The following is a 13,928-nucleotide window of genomic DNA, read 5'->3' as shown; positions in this document are numbered from 1 at the left end:
CTCGAATCCTATCTCTTTAGTGACGGAAGGGTTTCTATCAGATTAGATTGCCTATGTGGCTGCAGCACACACCTGTCGTCACACTAGCTGTGCCAGACTTCTGGGGCACATGAGCCTCCTCTTTCAGGGGCTCAGAGACAGCACCATGACATGGTCAAGGATGGACTCCAGTCACTGGCCGATAGGGCATCTGAGCCTAGGAGAGAATGACCCAAAGTTGTCCTCTTCCCAGTATAACACAAAGGACAGGGTCAGGAGAAAGGACAGTTGGGCTACAAAAATAGAGAGAAGAGGGATGGTGGTAACATCCTCTTCCCGGCAGCTTTATAGTTTTCTTATCATCTTCCTTGCACCGTGGTGCCCTCCGGCTCCCTTCCCTAGCTATCCCTCTGGTGGTGGCAGTGCCATTCAATCTCTCTGTCAATGTGTCTCTCTTTTCTATAAGAGAAAAAGATAAGCACATTTTCAAAAAGGAGCACAAAGGGAGCTTATAGATCTTGGTTGAATAATTATTAGAACTCATAGGCTCCATTTAAAGATTTGGATAAGAGTCCTACACATGGGACTGAAGATAGAAAAGTGGCTTGAAACTCCGTCTCCTGCACAGCCACTATTTGCATAACCAACAGGACACTGTGTCAGCCTTGGATGAATTAGATTTTTCACAGAGAAGGTTAAGACAAGAACAAGGGATTATGGTATATTCTAATGAAGCATTGGACCCAGTGATTCTGCATCAATGTAGTTGAATAATTGCCTGCTTGTGGGGGTTTAGATGATTTGCCCAATTATATATGCTTTGGAAAAAAACTAGAGTGTATCGGTGGTGATTGCTATACAGCAATGAGTGCGAAATCGTTCATTAAAGCTGCACATTTTGATAGCTTCTGGCTCTCTGAAGTTTCTGATTTGAAGCTCTAATCACTCCTGCTTATTCTCGACCATGAGTAAATTATTTGAGAAGCTTCAGACATATTTTACTCATCATGAAAATGTACACTTTCTTCCCAAATGAAAGGAAAATAAGATCTTACTTTCAAATGGTAAAATAAAAAGCTTTAAAATAAAACAACTTGTGCCTGAAACTAGTTCTGAGCTCCATCCATGCTAAATGGGGAGAACTTCACAACATGAAACAAAACAAAATGTATCAAATACTTGAGTTTGCATTAGGTTATGAACAATTAAAATATGGAGAGCACATGTGTTCCACATTCAGGAATTCTGTTAATATTTTTGTGCTATTATAAAAACAGAATCTGAACTGCCCAAGATTAGATACCGCAGAACCATAACTTTTCTAGAAGTGTAAAAGTGTGAGTGTGTGTGAGTAGAGGTGTGTGGTATTCATGTGTATGATAACTCATCATCACTATTGATAATGATAATAACACATCATCATTGATAATGATAATTATTAACACAGTTTGTGAACTCATCTAAGGACTTTAGGTGCTGGTGATATAAAAATGGATAAGACACAGGGCATAACTCTAAAGAACTCTGGTCCATTTGGGACTACATTTCCAATTTTGTACTTCTGTGAAGATATGCCACAATATGATGCAGAAAATTTTGGTTTAGAGCAAATATCTGAATACATCATCACTCCTGGTTGGGACATGTAATATTTATAATTGTCTACATAAAAAGTAATGTAGCGTTAGTTAAAAGACCTTTAAATAGTGAAAATTATAACTTTTTTTTTTTTTTTTTGACAGAGAGAAATCACAACTAGGCAGAGAGGCAGGCAGAGAGAGAGGAGGAAGCAGGCTCCCTGCGGAGCAGAGAGCCCGACGCGGGGCTCGATCCCAGGACCCTGAGATCATGACCCGAGCTGAAGGCAGAGGCTTTAACCCACTGAGCCATCCAGGTGCCCCTAAATAGTGAAAATTATAAAAATAATTTTATGAATAAAATTTCATTTAATCTTGAAAACATTTAAGGAATCAGATCAAGTATTTTATTCTTGTTGTTTCCATTTTACATAGTAGAAAATGGGGCCTAGAAAATGCAAGTGATTTACCCAAGGTCAAGATGAATTATGAGGAAGTCTTGTTATCAAATTCTGTTCTAAAGTCTTACCATTATGCCACGTCTTGTACCTAATACTACTTGGTGCTTCAACACTTCTGCAGAAGAGAAAGGATTATCATTTTCCCTCAAATGTTCATTCAAAATATATTTTCTTTTTTTTTTTTTTTTTTTTTATTTATTTATTTGTCAGAGAGAGAAAGAGCGAGAGAGCACAGGGAGACAGAGTGGCAGGCAGAGTCAGAGGGAGAAGCAGGCTCCCTGCCGAGCAAGGAGCCCGATGCGGGACTCGATCCCAGGACGCTGGGATCATGACCTGAGCCGAAGGCAGCTGCTTAACCAACTGAGCCACCCAGGCGTCCCCAAAATATATTTTCTGTGAGGCTTCTAGAGGCTAGTCATCACCTACAGTAAGCAAAGTAGACACAGCTACCTCTCTTCTTGGGGCATCCCAATTATAAGAGACAAAGTGATATGAGGAAACTACCCCAATAATCTAATACTATTGGGCTTGTTTCCTACAATAATGCTTCCTATTAAGATATACGTTTGATCCTTACATGCCACATGTTTATCACATACTACCCTTGAACTTGGATTCAGATGTCCTGGGTTATCTGTCTGGGGTTACCACTTACTGTTTGGTTTAGGACCTATTACTCTTTTTGTGAACATTGCTGTCTTTACAAATAACATGGAAACAATGGCACCTGTCCAGAGCTATCTCATATTGCCATCGAGAGGATCTAGTGAATAGTAATTCCTCAAAGCACCTTTTGACCATGGTGTATAACATTGTGTGCTATACATCCTTCCAATTCCTCCTATGGGCTTAGCTCTCTAATGAAGATATGCTTTCTTTTTTTTGCCTCTCTCTTTTTTTCTTTCTTCCCCAACCTAATCTAGTGCAGGCCAAGAATACAGAAATGCAGTACAGCCTAATTGCATCTATCTCATGTTAAATTTTTTTTTTTAAGGACATATATCAATATCTGAAGTGTTATGGGAATGATAATTTTGGCTCCACATCCTCCAGATTGGTAATTTGGCTATTTAAATTTGCTAACCATTATGCATTATGCATCAGAATACCACGGTACACTTTAGCATCTGCTTTACGACAGAAAAATGAAGGAGGTAGGATAGAATAGCACAATTACAGAAAAAGGTATGTTTTGAGAAAAGGTTTCTATACATTCATCTTTGTTAAGTTCATATTACCTAGGTTATCTAAATATCATAGTTGAAATTTTTGCATTAATAAGTTTTGTTGTTTTTCATTTTCAAGATAGGAAGGTATTTCGATCTATAACATCTCTAAAGGTTATGTGAAACTTAATTATTAAGGCCAAGGTTTGTAAATTATAGTCTTTTTTTACATTTGATATCTTGGCAGTTTTTATCAGTTATGCCGTAAGGTACATTAGGGGCTTTGGAATTCCATTTATTAAGTATTTCACTGATAAACCTCTTTCGAGGTTACACCTTGATCTGACTGAAGACCAACCGATCATGTAGAATAAAAATTTCTAGAAATGAAGGAGGCAAGATTTCCCACTGGGCTCAGTTTACAGCATCCTGCATAAATCTTCATTCCCTGCCCGAAGTACAGATCAGAAATGTATTTGATTCTGCACAGCTCTCCCTACCAACACCTACTTACTTAGAGATAAACGCCCAGCTGATCTGCACCTCACTTTCTTTCAGAGCACACTTGAAAAGGTGAAACTATTCAATCCCCTGGGCTAGGCTGGAATCCGTTGAAACAAGAAAACATAGGAACAGGATTGTAATTCGTACCCACAGGTTCCCTGACAGCACGGTGACTTTGGCTTGCCATCCAAATATTCGAATCTTTTTACACAATTTGCCTCCAAAGTGCAGCTTCGCTTATGAAGCAGACCGTCCTCTCCAAGCTGCAATTCTTCCCTGTTCCCATGCTGATAAGCCGGCAGCAGAGTTCAGAACCCAAGGCCTTCTCAGGGCTGTGTCATTTACGGCAGGACAACCTATCATTCTGTGCACAAAAGCAGCCCAGGAGACAAGGGCTGACCATCAAGACTGAGTACTTCCGCAGTAATAAGGTAGTTGACGAAGCCGCCTTCTCCGCAGGGAAACTGGAGAAGCAGCTGCTAATTGCTCTGTTTTATAAGCGCTCTTACCTTCCTTCAAAAAAAAAAAAAAAAAAAAAAAAAAAAAAAAGATGTTGACAGAACTTCCCACAGATGTGCATTCTAAGTCCCACTGCAATAGGTTTTCCTTGCTTTCCCTCAGGAATTTCCCAGAGACTTTATTTCCAGTTGGAAAAAGCTCATTTTGAACTTCTCCCCTCATTCCTACTGACAGTGGAAAGAATGTTCATATTTCTCTGTGTTCCTTTGAAATAAATGGAACTATATTTTAAGATAAACGTTTTACAAATTGCCCCTCCCCCTTTCTTCAGAGGGTCTTATGTATAAAATTATACGGTGCTCATGCTGAGAAATGGCCAAACAATCTGGAGAGAAACAGAAACTGTTTCATTTTCTTGCACATTTGTTTAAAAAGAGACCCTGAGATCAACGAATGTTTTTTAATTATTGTCCTTCCAAAACTTCTTCCCCTAATACTTCATAAAATGCTGGCAGGGGAAAAAAAAAAAAAACAAAAAAACCCAACTGTCTCTTTACAGTTTCCCCAGAGAACAGTCTTTTTAAAATATGTTTTTTTAACAGAATGTTTCATAACTATGAATAGGCCTCTTGAGAAAATAGTGAAAGGCATTGTCTCCACTTAACCAATATAAAGACTGAATTCTCAGAAAAGAATCCCACTCAGATCTGATTTAACCATGACTACAATTTTTAGTACCTAGAGAGTTCTATGTTCAGTGCTAGGTACTGGGATAATGACACAGTATGGCCTTGTATTCAAGAATATGGAACACTCATGCAGCAGGACAAGGTGACACATGACTGACAGAAAAGACCAGGATGGACAGATGTCATCGGCAATGGTCACCTGTTGGCTCTTATTCGTTAAATATTTAAGTCAGATAACTTACGTTTGAACACTATGTAGGCAACTTACTCTTCCTTGGTTTTGGAAAGATTGCCTGATCTCCTTGTACTTTGGTGTTTTACTTTTTTAGCAGAGATGATATCAGAAGCTATTTCACATGGTTTTTGTTAAAAATAAGTGAGTTATTATATATAAAAAACTCAGGGAGTGCTTAGTATATGGGAAGGATTCAGTAAGTGTCTTGTATCTGGTATACACAAATGCAAGTAGCAATTAAGGACATATTTCTAATAAAAGACATACCCTAGTTAGTAGTAATACCTAGATACCTAGATACAACTAATAGAAGTGACATACAGATAAACAGTTTTTGCAAGGCTGTGTTAAATTCTATGATCCAGTATGGGGTCTAAATGATGAACAGGGTACATGCATAGACCCTCTGATCTAAACATTTAGGAATGATGGATGACATTTGAAATGAGGAGACAAAATGATGTAACTGCACTCAAATTCAAGTAAAGTGCATTTTTGTATCAGGCACTTAATGAAAACATACATAGGAAAGTAAGAAAAAAAAAAGTAAGAAAGTAAGAAAAAAAAAATCATCTTTCTGTTCCCTATGTCTGTAACCATGCAGTCCTGGATAGCTTAGACCCAAAAGGATGAAGGGAAAAGAAAGTTACTCCATTTGCTTTAAGTCATGGTCTGAGATAGGAATTTCCTGACTCTGGAGATACGGCAAGAATAAAGAAACCAGTATGTCCATGAAATTTATCAACACATCTTCACTACCAGGAACTGTGGGAAAGTGAAAAATAGAGACATATACACAAGAAGTTTTCCTAACCATAGAAATTCAAAAGGTGGGGGGAAACCATGAAGGATGTATTTCAACACGAATGGAAGTAAATTCAAATGGAAAGCATGAGAGAGCTGGAAATAGTGAGTAAAGAAATGTAACCAATTCTTAATTATAATAACTATATAATTGCTTATGATAAAAACAAACAAAATGCTCCCATGTCTTCAATGGGGAATTATATTATTAAATATTTGAGGAAGAAATAATATCAAGCAATGAAACTTCTTCAGAATATACAAGTAGGAAGACTCCCAGGTCATTATATGAAATCCACATTACACTCACAAAACCAGGATAAGTCCTTACAAGGAAACTAAATTACAAACCAGTCTACCTCATAAGCGTAGGCCCAAAATCCTTTTAAAAAGGTAAAATGACCCTGTCACTATATAAGAAGTTTAACATATCATGATCAAGTGGGATTTATTGCAGGAATGCAGCTTAGTTTAATGTGAAAAAAAAAAATCAACTAAGGTAATTCACAATGTTAACAGAATATATGGGAAAAATTCATCACCTCAATATATGCAGAAAATACACTGGCAAAACTCAGTGACCTTTCATTTTATAAACATATACTATATATTATATATCATATATAATATAAATATATAGATATAAAAATAGATAAAATGAGAACCTCTCAGCAAACTTGAAATACAATGAAATTTCCACATTACTTATAAAGGGCATCAATAAAAAACATACCCGTTATTATAATCAATAGTGAATAACTTAACTGTCTTATTAAAATTGAGAACATGGCAAGAATAAAACTGTCTCAAATTTTATTCATTACTATATTGGAGGAATTAGCCAGAGCAACCAACAAGGCAAGAAATAAAAGGCATTCAGATTAGAAAAGAAAAAGTAAAATTATATCTGCAAGCAATATCATGTCTGCACACATTTATAAGGGATCTACAAAAAATGTTACTAGAATAGATAATGATCTTTAACAAGGTCTCAGGATAAAAGGTCAATATTAAGAATATATATATATATATAAGAATATATATATATGATACATATATATATGATATATCATATCATATATATATGTATCATACACACACACACACACACACACACACACACATATATCTCCACCTTCTGCTTAATGGGGAAACTTTAAAAGCATTCTCAGTAAATAAAAAACACACCAAATTTGGCTTCCATTATTATTTCTATTTCACATTTACTGAATATACTCGGCAACATAATAAGGTAAGTAAAATGAATCATAGTTGTATGAATTGGAAAGGAGATTAAAAACCATTTCAATTTTTAGAATGTATGACTGTTTACATATGTTCAGACATTTTGCTTTATACTAAAAATATAACATGAGGATAAAAAATGACAAAAAAGGAACAAAACAAAAAATAGAAATATAACATGCATGAAAAATATTGTTGTGGATGTTAGTATTAACTAGAAAATGCAAAAGGAAAAAAGATAACTTGCACTGCAACAACATGTAAGAATATAAGTAAAGCTGTGAGAAGAAATAAAAGATACTGAAGGAGTTAAAAAAAGAAATGAGTGAGTGGAGAGACATACCATGCTCATGGATGAGAAGATTCAGTTGTTAAGACAGCAATTCTTAATTATAAGTTCAATGTGATTTCAATCAAAATCACAGTTTAATGCACCTGAATGAGTATGCCATAAAATATAAATGGAAGAACATAGAATCAATTTGCAAGAAGACTACTGAAAAAGAACCATGTGAAATCACTTGTTCTACCAGATACTATGCCTAATTTAAAACTATAGTAATTAAGATAAATTTGTTGAGGAGGAAGGGAATAGAGGCCAAAACATAGACTAAGTGAACTAAATACAAAAACCAAAAACTAAACCACTAAAAACTAGATTTGGGACACAAATGATTAAAATACCAACTTTAATATATAGTGTTAAACTAATTTATTATTTTTATAGGAAAAATAAAGTTAGCTCTTACCTCACACATAATTCTAGGTTTACTAAAGGTCTAATGTCAAAAGCAAAATTTTAAACTTCTAGAAAAGTACCTGTAAAATAAAATCATCTTAGTGTATAGAATGGATTCTTAGAATAGACAGAAAAAGCAAAAAGCATTAAAAATTGAAGTTTATTATGTCAAAAGTGAAATTTGTACAAAATAAAAGATGGGTAAAAGATAAGCACAGACTAGCATAACATACTTGTAATATATGTAAATGAAGACTATTTTATATTAAATTGTATAAAAATCATAAAAAATCTATATGTAAGAATAAACATCCTGTTACAAAAATGGACAAGGATAATTCATAGAGGGGGAAACCTGAAAGGCTAATAGATATAAAAAAGTAATTAGTCCTTCTTAATAAATTAAATACAAATTAAAACAAACATTAGTTATTCTTTATACACTCCTCTGTGTGGTCAGAAGAAATCTTTTTTTTAAGATTTATTTATTGGGGGAGTGCAGAGGGAGTGTGAGAATCCTCAAGCAGATTCCCTGCTGACTGGGGAGCATGCCCTGGGGCTTCACCCCAGGACCCTGAGATCATGACCTGAGCCAAAATCAAGATTCAGACACCTGACTGACTGAGCCATCCAGGCACCCCAAAAATACCTTTTTAAAAGTGTGATGATACTAATGTGTTTGGGTATGTGAAGATACCTACTCTAATTGGGATGATCAGTTACACCGGTTTGCTTAGGTGGGTCATGAGATCCTCTGTGTCAAAACTGGGGAAGTTCCAGATAAATCAGAATTAGTGGGTCAGCGTGGTGGGTTTTAAAAGAGTAAAACAACTTCAGAAGGCAATACTTCAATGCTTAATATTAGAATGGTAAGCACCACAACATGAGAGAGGGAGGGAAGGAAAATGTAGGGAGGAAAGGAAGGAGTAAGAAAGGAGTATGTTCAACTAAAAGAGAAGGGACTTTGGTGCGTGTATCAGAATCACTTACAGAGCACCTATAACAAAGAATGCATAGAGCCAGGCTTATTGCAGTAGAATAGCACTTGGGCCTTTGTATTTTTTCTGTTTCCCAAGTGATTCTGATACCCACTGAAGTATAAAAACACCACGTCAGATATAGATATATAGATATATATATATCAGCAAAGATAAATTTCCACACCTAATGTTGGTCAGGAGTAGCAAGTTGCTGAGTGCCATATAAAGTATCATCGGATTTAAACTTTTAAATCCTCCAACACAAGACTGTATTATGTTTAGGGATATATAAGTATGTATTAAATATTAAAATGTGCCTGGGAATGATGAATATAAATTCACATTTGTGATTACCTTGGTAGAGGGTAATAAAATCACAGAGTTTTTGCAAGGGGCCTTCAACTGCGTCTCAGATATCTTATTTTTTCCTAAAACAATAAAACTGCAGTCAACATGGTATAATGTTAAGATTCAGTGTAGTAAGAAACTGAATTATTTGTATATTTGAAGTATTTCACAAAATAATTTTAGGAATATAGAACTATGAAAATGTTCCAATCCCTCTTTTGTGAAGGCATGTTTAACAATTTGTGTGGTTATAGAAGAAATGGCATAGACATAGATTATCATTATCCACTGCTACGTTTATATCTGATAAATACTAAAAAATCTCCTTGGGCTATGATAAGGTAGGGTGATATAATTATGTAGGATTCCTATTATCCTGTGTTTCAATTTTGTATTTTATCAGACATGCCATTAACACAGTAAGTTACTAGCATATGACTAGAACTTGCGGGCACAGTTGTCAGATTAGTTGGGTGACCATAAATGAGTTTTTTTGCTACTTTGTTGCTGCTTTGTTATATACAGTATGATGAATACCAATAATAGAGTGTACTAACAATTTCATTTACTCTTCAGAAAGAAACTATTCTATCACTAAAAGACTGTATGAATGCACACTATGTCCACACAGACTATAGAAAATCTGACTTTTAATCATTTACCTTTGATTTTTATTCTTCTAACCTATGGGAATAGGAAAATTGAACAGTATAAATTAACTTTCATCATTAGTGATACAGTGTAGTGAGCACTGTTCAAGCAATGGGCTTCATTTGAAAGTAAGTGAAACAAATAGAGTATGTCTTAATACTACCTCATCCGTCCGGGTTGTAGTGAAGTTGCCTAACGAACATCACCTCTCACAGAAAAGATGACAGGAATGGTTCCAAATTAGGCTTTGCAGAATCTGTTGGAGTAATCTGGCCAGAGTATGAGGAGCACGCCTTATAAAGTTGTAAGAAAAACAAAAAACCCTCATCAATTATTGAAAAAGGTCATTTCAGATGAGCTTTTGTAGGCTCATGCAAAAGACTGCTTTCTTTCAACTGTCAGTTTGATTCGAAGTTTCAATAATCATGATGGAGCTATATAATCTGTTGCAATTTACACGGCTTTTAAGTCTTAAAAATAACTGCTGGTAAATAAAAATTATATTGTGGCAACTCAACGGTAAAACTGGAGAAGTGGTAGAGTGTCAAAGAAATAGAGGGAGTCCATGTTTGGCTGGGTTTGGCTCTGGGTTTGTTTGCTTGGCTGTTTTGTAGAGGTCAAGATTTACTTATATGGGAATAATTCCAGACTTCTCAGCCAAGTAGAGTCCTGGACTTTGGTGACAGGAAAACTATAACCTAGGGGTAACAGTTTCACACAATGAAGCACAGAACAACAGAACAAGATGAGATCTTTTAGAATTTACTAAGAAATTGGTTAAGCCTGTTATATGAACTTGGATGAACTCCATGGGAAAAAAATAAACAAACCCACAGAAATATATGTTTGAATATTTCTAAGATATTAGCATCAATAAAAGTGTTTATAAGCTTTCATTTAATCTTCAAATAAATAGGAAAAAAGGCTACTCATTTTTTTTTAACATATAATGTATTATTAGCCCCAGGGGTACAGGTCCGTGAATCGCAGGTTTACACACTTCACAGCACTCACCGTAGCACATACCCTCCCCAATGTCCATAACCCCACCCCCTCTCCCTACCCCTCACCCCCAGCAACCCTCAGTTTGTTTTGTGAGATTAAGAGTCACTTATGGTTTGTCTCCCTCCCGATCCCATCTTGTTTCACTTATTCTTTTCCTACCTCCCAAACCTCCCACATTGTATCTCCACTTCCTCATATCAGGGAGACCATATGATAGTTGTCTTTCTCCAGTTGACTTATTTTGCTCAGCATAATACCCTCTAGTTCCATCCACGTCGTCACAAATGGCAAGATTTCGTTTCTTTTGATGGCTGCATAGTATTCCATTGTATATATATATACCACATCTTCTTTATTCATTCATCTGTTGATGGACATCTAGGTTCTTTCCATAGTTTGGCTATTGTAGACATTGCTGCTATAAACATTCAGGTGCATGTGCCCCTTTAGAACACTACATTTGTATCTTTAGGGTAAATACCCAGTAGTGCAATTGCAGGTCGTAGGGTAAGGCTACTCATTCTTATTAAATTCAAAACAACACTATCTACAGTTTATGCTACTTTTCCAAAAACACTTCCTGGAAAAATGGGGGATGGAGTCTGAAGTTATGTAGTTGGGTAGTGGTTGGTGGGTTATAAATAAGAGAAGAGCTGGAATTTTAAAGACCAGAATGTCCTAGAAGCCACACATGGATTAAGAACAGTTGGGCAATAAAAGAAGGTGTCCTGGTTAATTTTTGCAAACATCTTTACAGATATATCTCTATCTGCATACAGTTCATCATTTGGGGAAATGCTGACTCAATTTTTTCTACCTGCCTGATTATTCGAACACGTCTGATACTTCTAGTAACATAAAACACTTCAATGAGCTTATACTTGGAAACCTTGGAAGATTTCTTGCCCTCTCTTTTGCTTTCCCATTGTTAATTTGGGAGGCAGACAATTTAGGACAATTTATTCATCAGAATGGTAAAAGAGGGAAAAACCAGAGATTATTTGTTTATTCATTTGATTAAGGAACTTCCTCTTAAATGAATAAGCTATCTTCTTTTTCTTTCAATATTGTTGAATTTTTCTAAGTTAAAAGATACATCTAAATTAATACTTATATTCTTTATCAGTGTAATATAAGGTTTTCAAAAGCTGCAAATTATGTGTTTTGAAATCTTCTGGTATAAGTCTGTGTTAGAAGGAGTTATAAAAACCTCATGGTAACTCTGGATTTGGTAAGAGTGTAAGGTCTGGAATTACATTCAAACACCACTTGGAAATCTTCTGAAAAGGCACTGAAGAAGGAATGCTGACTCTCTGCCTTAACTGTGTTATCTCATAAACCTAAATGTGTGTGCCAAGAGTTGAAACTGCCTGTCATTTTCCTAGATTCATGCGGAAAGAAATATCAGTTGTTTCTTTTCAACATTTTAGGCTGACTTGCTTCACCTTTTAATCAGTTTGAGTCATAGCTTCTTTTACTAGCCCTTTTCAAATGCACATGTCATCTTTAAATGTTTTTTTTTTTTTTAAGATTTTATTTATTTATTTGACAGAGAGAGATCACAAGTAGGCAGAGAGGCAGGCAGAGAGAGAGAGAGGAGGAAGCAGGCTCTCCGCTGAGCAGAAAGCCTGATGCGGGACTTGATCCTAGGACCCTGAGATCATGACCTGAGCCGAAGGCAGAGGCTTAACCCACTGAGCCACCCAGGTGCCCCCATCTTTAAATGTTTTAACCCTAGTTAATAACATAGGGATGAAGATCTGGGCTGAGGAAGGCTCGGACACTAAATAGGTTTCACTGATGTTCAAACTACACGAAAGTTACCAGTTAACTCCTTGGCCAGATGAGCTGCCCTGACAGATTCCCAGAGTTAATCAACTCATCTATAAGGACAATGAAAATACTGGTTCTCAACATGAGCTGCACATTACAATCACCTGGGAACACGTTAAACTATTGACATTGAATTCCATCACAGACCATTTAGATCGGGATGTTTGGGAGTGGACTCTATGCATCAGTGCATCTCTAGGGTTTCTAATATGCCATCTATTTTGAGAACCATCGGTAAAGAACAGTAGTCTCAAATATGTGTCCTACATAGCATCAGTATCTTCTTAGGTACTGATGGCAACTCAATATAGTGAATCAAAATCTGGTGGTCAGGTGTGATGTCACTAACATGCTAGAGTAGGAAACCCTAGACCCTGTTATCCATGGAGACACCAAATTACAAAGATGGACCTCTATAAGAACCCCAGAGAACAGTTAAGAAGCTGCAGCACTCCAGGTCAGTGCAAAGCCAAAAATAAATGCACTGAAGTGGGTAAAACAATTCACCGTATTTACCTGCCACAATCTTCCACCCCAGCACTCGGCATGGCATGATCACAAGAAAACTCCCAAGTCCTCGCTACTCCTTTAGGAATGAAAGAGAAGAGTGGAATGTGCACATAACATTTTGGCATTCTGAAGGACTTCCCAAGGGTCTGGTTTCTGTCTCCCCTGATGGGAAGTACTAATGGAAACTGACACAGTGTGGATGCCTGGGGGCTGCTGAAAACCAAAGTGAGCACAGTGCATTACTGAAACACCAGAAAGACTGCACAACTACAGAAAGATACTGAGAGGAGTAAAAGATTAAGAAATCTTGAAAAACACACCTGGCATGACAGTTTGGCTAGGAAATTACACACACAAACTGTGGAAGAGCTATCTCTATAAAAAGGTTGAAAGTTCCCTAGAATCTCTAGATGGGCTGACTGGTGAAGGTCTTCCCTGATACAGAGCTAGTTAGTAAAGACTGGGAGATGGGAATATCTTTCAATACCCAAGTCTGTCTTTCTTTCTTTCTTTCTTTCTTTCTTTCTTTCTTTCCTTATTTCTTTCAGGATTTTGTTTATTTATTTTAGAGAGAGAGAAAAAGAACACAAGCCAGGGGAGGGGCAGAGAAACAGGTTCCCCGTTGAGCAGGGAGACCAATGTGGGACTTGATCCCAGGACTCTGGGATCATGACCGGAGCTGGAGACACTTACCCAACTGAGTTACCCAGGCTCCCTCAACTACCCAAGTTTTAATAAATGAT

This window comes from Martes martes (assembly GCF_963455335.1).
Source record: "Martes martes genome assembly, chromosome: 17".
Taxonomy (NCBI): Eukaryota; Metazoa; Chordata; class Mammalia; order Carnivora; family Mustelidae; genus Martes; species Martes martes.
The sequence above is the reverse complement of the archived record's forward strand: the minus strand, read 5'-3'. Positions refer to the sequence as shown.